Raw genomic sequence first — 9,332 nt, forward strand, 5'->3', positions numbered from 1 at the left:
GAGGAAAAGCAGAGGAGACCATCGGACGAGAAAAGAGAAAGACAGGAGAGGCGTCAGAGAAAATAAACACAAGCAAGCCAGGGGTATCGATGGCACCGAATAGGATACTTTAGGATACAGAAGGCGGCGCACGAAGAGGCGGACGGAGGAAACATGAATAGAGAAGACAAAAAGAAATACAAAGAATGAATACCAAATAACGAAGAATAATAAAAGAACTCCAATACAGTAAAAAAGAAATAGACGAAAAAGGGGAGAACGCGAAAACGAAAAAGACAAAATATATATATGACAATCGAAGCACAAAGAGAGAGGGAGAGAGAGAAAAGTGAAAAACAATCCTCTGCAGGAGACGTGGATGAAGCGAAAGAGAGAAGATAAATGGCACGGAAAGAAAGGTGGGAAGAACAGGAGATGACAGACGCGGAGCATAACGAAGAGGAATTCCAAGAGGAATGTCGAGAAAACAGACCTTAAAAGAGGGAGGCCGGGGAGGAGAAGGAAGGGGGGGAGAAGGGGAAGGGGAGGGGGAGAGGGGGCCTAAGAGGGGTTGGAAAGGGGGGGGTGAACCTGTGGCTAAGCGTGGCGATAAAAAGGGGAGAGAAGAGGAACAGGGAAAGGTAAAATAGGGGGAGAAAATGATGAGGGGAAGAGTCTAGGGGGAAGGGGTAACAGGGGGAGGGGGCGAGGGCAAAAATGGGGGATGGAAGAGGAGAGAGGAGAGAGGGGAGACGGGAGACGGGAAAGAGGAGGAAACGGAGAAGGACGAGGGGAAAGAGGAGAGGAGAGGGAAAGGGAGAAGAGGAGAGAGGAGAGGGGGAGAAAAAAAGAAAAAGACACAAGAAGAGAAGAAAAGGAGAAAATAGCAAGGAGGGGGTGAAAGTATGGCTAAGTGGGGCGGATAAAAGGGGGAAGTAGAAGAAAGGGTAACAGAATAAGGAGAATTTTGAGTGTTCGAGTAAGGAGACGAGAGGAAGAAGCAAGACCAAAAATATGACAATGATCATTCCAGGAAGAAGGGCCTGGAGAGCAACAGTAAAAAAGGAGAAAAATGAATGAAGGAAAAAAAAAGAGAAATAACTAAGGAATGATAAAAGGAAAGAAAAAGGACAGAAGAACGGAAGGAACGAACGAACGAATGAAATAAGGAAGAAAGAAAAAGAAAAAGGAATGAAGAAAAGAAAGAAGTAAGGAATGAAGGGAGAAAAAGAAGTAAGGGATGAAAGAAGAAAAAGAAGGAAGGAAGGAAGGAAGAAAAAGAAAGAAGAAATGAAGGAAGAAAAAGAAAGAAGTCAAAAAGGAAGCAAAGGATAGAAGGAAGGAAGAAAAAGAAAGAAACAAGAAAAGAAAGAAGTCAGGAAGGAAGGAAGGGAAAAGAGAGAGAGAGAGAGTGAGTCACGACAAAAACCTTCCATAAGTCATATCCTCCACTTTGCGTAAACCTCCCTTCCCCAAACACTCGACCCAAAGAAGACATGAGCCTCACACCCCAAACAAACTCTTTCCCCTCCCCTCACCATCCCCCAACAAAAAACCTTATTCTTTCTCTTTTTTCTCTCTCTTTCCTTCATTCTTTCTTTCTTTCTTTCTCTCTTTTTTCTCTCTCTCTCTTTCTCCCTTTCCTACTCTTCCCTCCTTCCTCCTCCCTCCCGTCCCCCTCCCTCCTCCCTCCCGTCCCCCTCCCTCTTCCCACCCTTCCTCCTCTCCTCCTCCCTCCCTCCCTCCCCCCACCCACCCCTCCAAACCAAAACAAACCAACACCGTCCGTCAACCTCCCTCAACCAGCCCAGACGCATGAAAACGCCCGCTCTAAAACGCAATAAATCCGACAGCAAATGACTTTTCCCTCCGAAGAAGCAAACAAACAGCGCCTTCGGAAATCCAAGCAAAATACCCGAAGCCAAACGTCGGTCGGTCGGTCGGGGGGGCGGGGGGTGGGGGGGAGAGGGGAGAGGGGGTGGGGGGAGAGGTGGGGGGGGGCGAGGCTGGGGACTCGTAAACTCGCGGCGGATACGAGCGGATCTTTATGGGGGGAGGGGGGTGAAGGGAGGTGGAGAGGGGAAAAGGGGGAAGGGTAAATGGGGAAAAGGGAGGAGGGGGGAGAAATGGGGGAAAAGGGAGGAGGGGGGAGAAATGGGGGAAAGGGAGGAGGGGGGGAGAAATGGGGGGAAAGGGAGGAGGGGGGGAGAAATGGGGGAAAAGGGAGGAGGTGGAGGAGAAAGGGGGGAGGCTGGAGAAAAAGAAGGGTAAGGAGATAGGAGGAGAACGGAGGAGGAGAAACTTGGGAGAATAGGGAGGAGGGGGCTGGTAGGTGGAGGGAAGAAGGAGAGAAATGGCAGAAGAAAGGAGGTGAGAGTGAAGGGAAGGAGGGGGTGGGGCTTGGAACCAAGCTGGACGACGATAAAATCCGGCGTGGGCGTGCGTGCGGGCGTGAATCTTTGTGTAGCTTTGACGCGCCGGACACAGAATCTGACGCCCCTGTGAGAAAGGACAGGAAGAAGGGTAGGAGAGCCCGCAATTACATAAATTCCCTCTTCAAAATTCATAACGGAATAAATGCATGCATAAATACAACTTGTAAATTACCAGCGACCTGAGCCCCGAACGCACGCACGCACGCACGCACGCACGCACTCTCCCAGACTCCCGCCCTGTCGGAGGATTTCCCGCCGAGTCCTTCTCACGCTGCGCATCTGCTTCCTAAAATATTCCGAATGGTCATGCACGTCACTGGCCTTTATTGCCGTCATGCACATCTCACCCCCCCACTCCCTCCTCTATCCCTACTCTTATTCCGATCCAATGCTCCCCCTCCCCATGCCCCCCTCTCACACCCACCCATCTCTACCCTACTCCATCCCCCTTCCCCCTACTCAACTCCACCCCCCCTCCCCCTACCCTTCCCCATCCTCCCCACCCCCTCCCTACGTCACCATTACCCCTCCCTCTCTAGCACTCCCAACTCCACACCCCCTCCTCACCCCCCCCCCTCGTGCCATGCAGGACGCGTCACGGCCCGTTCCCACACTGCACTTCCGGACGGCAGGCACTTCCCACCGTCCGTCCGTCCGATCGCACTTTGTTCCTGCCAAGACGTCACAGAAGAGAAAACACTCGACTCCGCCAGAGCGATCCTCGAGCGCCCTCCCCGAGAAATACTCGAGACCCTCCCCCTCTCGAGCCTCAACGCCGTCCTCGAGGCCCACCTAATTAGCCCCGTGAAAGGTACTTCACCCACATTCTCCTTCGTGTTATGTCCTCGTCTTGGAAAGTAAGACGATCTGGGCCCTTCCCGGCGCCTCCCTTGAAGCGACACCCACGCCGCGCCTCCGAGAGAATATTCGTAGGAGGGAAGGTCCTGCGCGCCTCCGTCAGAATATTCGTAGGAGGGAAGGTCCTGTGCGCCTTCGTCAGAATATTCGTAGGAGGGAAGGTCCTGCGCGCCCCCGACAGAGGCCTTCGCTGGGACGACAAAGGGCGCCTAAGACAGATAACGCGACGTCGGGAGAACCACTCGAGGAGGAAACAAAACGCCGGTGAAGGAGACATCTGCGCGGAGAGGAATAGGGAGAGAGAAGAGAGAATAGAGGATTAGGGAGAGAGGAGAGAGAATAAGGGAGTGAGAAGAGGACAGAGGGGAGACGGGAAAGAAGAGGAAACGGAGAAGGGCGGAGGAAAGGAAAAGGGAGAGGAGAGGAAAAGGGAGAAAAGGAGAAAGAAGAGGGGAAAAAAGGCAGATGAGAAGAAGAAAAAGAAACAAGAAGAGAAGAAAAGGAGAAAATAGCAAAAGTAAATGAGAAAATAAGAAAAGTCAAGAATGAAAACTTAAGAAAAAAGAAGGCGATCAAACACAGAAGAAAACGGGAAACTAAAGCCCTCGAAATCAAGACGCCAGGAGACAGATGGCACTCTAAGACGCTCTCCAAGGAACAAATTGGCACTGAGTCTTACCTGACAGTCTCCAAAAGCTTAGCGTGAAGGAAAAAAGGAAGAAATGCGAGGGAAATATATATATATATATATATATATATATATATATATATATATATATATATATATATATATATATATATATAATGTATAATGAAAGGAAGGAAGGTTACGTGAGAACTGATGAAATACGTAAAATAGAAGGATAGAAGTTAAAAGGGAGATAAAGGAGTGAGAGAAGAGAAGGAAAGAATGAGAAAGGGAGAGAGAGAGAGAGAGAGAGAGAGAGAGAGAGAGAGAGAGAGAGAGAGAGAGAGAGAGAGAGAGAGAGAGAGAGAGAGAGAGAGAGAGAGAGAGAGAGAGAGAGAGAGAGAGAGAGAGAGAGAGAAGTAGCCAGTGAGTGAGTGAGTGAGTGATGAGTGAGCGAGCGCGTGCCTGCATGCTTGCGATATTATTACAGTAAAGAAAGATGTTTAGACAAAAAGCTAAGCGAAGATTTTAAGAAAATTAATTACCAGAGCAAGATGAAAAAATCAGCAATAACAAAAATAGAAGAATATTAAAAAGACGAAATTAGTAAACGTAGGAGATAGAGCAAGAAAAGAAGATAAGGGGAGAGCAAACGGAATATGAATAACTAAAATGAGAGCGAAGTAGGAAAACAGAAACACACATGAAATGTAAAATTACGTTAGGCAAAAAAGAAAGAAAAAAGTGGGTAAGGAGAGGGGGGGTGGAAGGGGGGGGGGAGGGAGAGGGAGAGGGAGAGGGAGAGGGAGAGGGAGAGGCAGAAAGGGGGAGAGAGAAAGACAGAGAGAGAGAGAGAGAGAGAGAGAGAGAGAGAGAGAGAGAAAGAAAGAAAGAAAGAAAGAAAGAAAGAAAGAAAGAAAGAAAGAAAGAAAGAAAGAAAGAAAGAAAGAAAGAAAGAAAGAGAGAAAAGAGAAGAAAGAAGATTTTTAAAAAGAAGTGCAAAAGGTAGGAGAGATACCTTAGCAAAGTGATCCATCTCCTCCTTCCCTTGTCAGTCTCAACTTCCGGCCTCTCGACAGCCTCAGGGGACGAAAGTAGGGACTCCCCCCCTTTCCCTCCCCCTCCCCCCCATTCCACTGAGTTCCGCCGCTCCCCTCCCCCTCTCCCGGCTCCCTCTTCCCCACCCCCTCCATCTGGGCTATCTCGACCCCCTCCCCCCGCGGGGTTTCCTCGGTCCCACTCCCACTCCCCTCCTTCTTCCCCTCCCCCTCTCCCCTCCCCCACAGGTACTCAATTTCCTGTCGTTTGCCGGACGTGAAAATCTAATGAAAAAATAAATCGATTCTGAATAAGAAGGAGCGTTCGGTATGGCAAAAGTAAACACCAAATCCTCTAGCTGTCTGTCTATCTGCCTGTCTGTATGTATGTCAGTCTGCCTGTCTGTATGTCTGTCTGTCAGTCTGTATGTCTGCCAGTCTGTATGTTTGTCAGTCAGTCTGTCTGCCTGTCTGCCAGTCTGTATGTTTGTCAGTCAGTCTGTCTGCCTGTCTGCCAGTCTGTATGTTTGCCAGTCTGTATGTTTGCCAGTCAGTCTGTCTGCCTGTCTGCCTGACTATCTACGTATTTTATATCCATACTATCCAACTAAATATTTTGATCCCCTGAATTCCCAGAAACCAAGAGACCAAACCCCCGTCCCGGCGAACACAAGAAAGGGAGGAGGAGCCAAGCCGTCCGTCTTAGGAAAGGGGGATAAAAGCAACAGCAGTCGAGAAGCCGGGGAAAAGGTGCAGCGACATACGTCAATGGCGGCCATAACAATTAACAAGAACGAGAGTGCAGTCCTCTTTGGAGTCCTCGCCCCCCCTCCTCCTCCTCCTCCCTTATCTCCCCCTCCCCTTCTCGTAGCTTTCGTCCCCTTCCCCTGTCCTCGTCCTTCCCCTTTCCTCCCCCCCTCTCTCTCTGCCTCTCTCTCTTCCCTTCCCCCCGACCTCCCCTCCCCACATCCATGCCCCTCCTCTATCCAAACCCTAGCCCCCCCCCTATCCCCTCCTCTCTGGCCCTTCTCAGCCCCTCTCCACCTTCCCTCCCCTGCCCGCTCTGACCCTCCCTCCAACCCAAGCCTCCGTCACCACCCACCCCCTCCATCCCCCTTTGACACTCCCCCTCCCCTTCTCTCTCTCCCCCTCCCCTAATCCCCCTCCTCTCCCCTCTATCCATCTAACCCTCTCCCCTCCCCCTCCATCTAACCCTTCCCCCTCCCCTTCTCTCTCTCTCCTTCCCCAATCCCCCTCCCTCTCCCCTCTATCCCCCCTCCCCCCCACCATCCCACTTTGACCCTCCTCTCGTACGTCGTCGGGGCTTGATGGCACGCTCTCGTCGGGCCTTTGTCTCGGCGACCCTTACGTCAAGACGCAACAAAGGCGGGCCGCGTTGCGCTCGCATTGTCTCGCGTGACGGAGGCCCAAATGCTGTCACTCTCGCCCTAACTTGTATCGGAACGCTCTCTACGGGGACTGGATAGCGATAACGGCTCCCGCTAAAAAGGCGCAGTTACTCGTGCTGACATTTTTTTCTTTCCTTTTTTTTTTGGCTGAACGATGTCCGGCTCGGTTTGTGTGTATATGTGTGCCTGTGTGTGTGCTTTTTTTCGTGTTTTGGTGTGATTCTGTGTTGTTGTTTTTTTGCGTGTTTGTGCGTACGTTTTTTTTTCGTGTGCTAGCGTGTGCTTGTGTTTCTGCGTGTGCTTGCGTGTGTTTGTGTTTTTGCGTGTGCTTGCGTGTGTTTGTGTGCTTGCGTGTGTTTGTGTTTTTGCGTGTGCTTGCGTGTGTTTGTGTTTTACCGTGTGCTTGTGTTTTTCGTGTGTTTGTGTTTTTGCGTGTGCTTGCGTGTGTTTGTGTTTTTGCGTGTGCTTGCGTGTGTTTGTGTTTTTGCGTGTGCTTGCGTGTGTTTGTGTTTTACCGTGTGCTTGTGTTTTTCGTGTGCTTGTGTTTTTGCGTGTGCTTGCGTGTGTTTGTGTTTTTGCGTGTGCTTGCGTGTGTTTGTGTTTTTGCGTGTCCTTGCGTGTGTTTGTGTTTTACCGTGTGCTTGTGTTTTTCGTGTGCTTGTGTTTTTGTGTGTGCTTGCGTGTGTTTGTGTTTTTGCGTGTCCTTGCGTGTGTTTGTGTTTTACCGTGTGCTTGTGTTTTTCGTGTGCTTGTGTTTTTGCGTGTGCTTGCGTGTGTTTGTGTTTTTGCTTGTGCTAGCGTGTGTTTGTGCTTTTGCGTGTTCTTGCGTGATTTTAAGCTTTTAAGTGTGCTTGTATGTGTTTGTGTTTTGTTTGTGTGTGCTTTTGAGTCTTTGCGTATATTTGTGTTTATATTTGTGTGTGTATGCGCTTGTGAGTGTGAGTGTGTGTGAGTGTGTGTGTGTGTGTGTGTGTGTGTGTGTGTGTGTGTGTGTGTGTGTGTGTGTGTGTGTGTGTGTGTGTGTGTGTGTGTGTGTGTGTGTGTGTGCGCACGCGCGCGCTTGTGTTTGTGTGTTCGTCTTTGCATTTGAATCTGTACATCGGCCTGCGTGTGTGCACGGGCGTACTTCCACTCATCTCCACATTCACTTCACGAACATGTGTCCGACCCAGCGCGCACAAGTGTTCCCGGTGGTCCTTATAAGCAACAGATATGACGGGCCGCGAGCAACAACGCCCGCACCACAGTCTGCAAACGCCCATTCGCGGGTCACTCCCCATCGCAACAGCCTTGGCCCTGACTCTCCATCGCTCAGGCACGCCCGTACGCCAACAGAACACCGTGATTCCGACGCCCAAATACGCCCACCGCCACACTTATCATCGTAAGAAAAAGAAAAAAAACATTAAAAGGCGTTTTATCAACATAAATCTATCCCGAGGACAGATAAGCTCGTCGTCTCCGCGCATAGCAATCGGGACGCCCCTACAACACGCCCCCACGCCCACTCAGACCCCCCTCCCCCCCCATTCCTGAGTGTATGAGCGGCGCCCGCATCACCCCCCCCCCCACCACCACCACCGCCACCACCACCACCACCACCACCACCACCACCTCACCATCGACAGCCTCTTCAGATAACCCAATCAGCTGACTCCCATATGGAGATCGGAATCCTGAGGAAATCATCCTCTTCATGTCTTCCTCCTTCTCTTTCGAGGGCGAAGATGCACTTGGGAGACCTGGGATGACTGATGATGACTGATGACTGATGACTGGTAACAAATGATTTATGACTGATGACTAATGGTTGATAACTGACGACTGATGGTTGATAATTGGTTGATGACTGATCATGACTGAAAATGACTGATGATTGATGGGTGATAACTGGTTGATGACTGATAATGACTGAAAATGACTGATGCTTAATGGTTGATAACTGGTGACTGATGGTTGATGACTGATAACTGATGACAGGTTGAAAATCATTTGATAGCCAGCCTGTTGGTGATGAGAATCGTTTGAAGTAAAGACATTCAGCCAATTATCCCAAAATTCTTTTTAAAAGAAAGAAGAGAGGACACAATAACGTAAAAAGAATAAAAGGGAAAGCAAGAATGAAGAAAAAACGAAAGAAAGAATAAAAGGAAACAAGGAAGGAAGAAAGAACGAAAGAAAGAAGACGGATTTAACGAAACAAAAAATAAAGGGAAACAAAGAAGGAAGAAAGAACGAGAGAAAGAAAGAAAGAAAGAAGACGGAAAGAACGAAAGAAAGAATAAAAGGAAACAAAGAAAGAAGAAAGAGGATAATGAAAGACAGAAAAAAAACAAAGAAAGAACGAAATAGGGAAGGAAGGAAAAGAGAAAAAAGTAAAAAGGGAAAAAGAATATGAAGCTGTGATCAACCTCTCTTTTATCACGAGTATAATGAACAAAATGTGAATGAGTCAGCAGTTTACAGCTCTTCCCTTCATATATATATATATTTTTTTTTCAAATGTTCGTAAATCTTTTTCATCAGCTTCATTTATTAAACAAATACACTAATTACCAAAACATATGATCAAAATATATACATTCAGTTCTATCTGCATTATTCATTAACTTTTTTTTACCCGAAGTTTCGATAATGGGGAAAAAAGTTAATCAATCTACAAAATAAATATAAAGTACGCTAATTAACCGGATATACTAAATCAACTCAATAAATCCGCTCGTGCATTAGTTGATTAAATACCAATGATGTGTAAGAACGGGAAGGGAAAGGAGAAGAGAAGAAGGAGAAAAAGGAGGAAGGAGGTAAGGAGGGAGGGAGGGAGGGAGGGAGAGGAGGGAGGGAGGGAGGGAGGAGGAGGGAGGGAGGGAGGGAGGAAGAGGAGGAGGAGGAGGAAAATGAAGAGACAGAACAAAGAGACGAAGGAGAAATAAGAATGAAGACGAGGAGGAGGAGGAGTGGGAGGAGAAGAATAAGAATGACATAG

Source organism: Penaeus vannamei, chromosome 20, assembly GCF_042767895.1.
Source record: "Penaeus vannamei isolate JL-2024 chromosome 20, ASM4276789v1, whole genome shotgun sequence".
Lineage (NCBI taxonomy): Eukaryota > Metazoa > Arthropoda > Malacostraca > Decapoda > Penaeidae > Penaeus > Penaeus vannamei.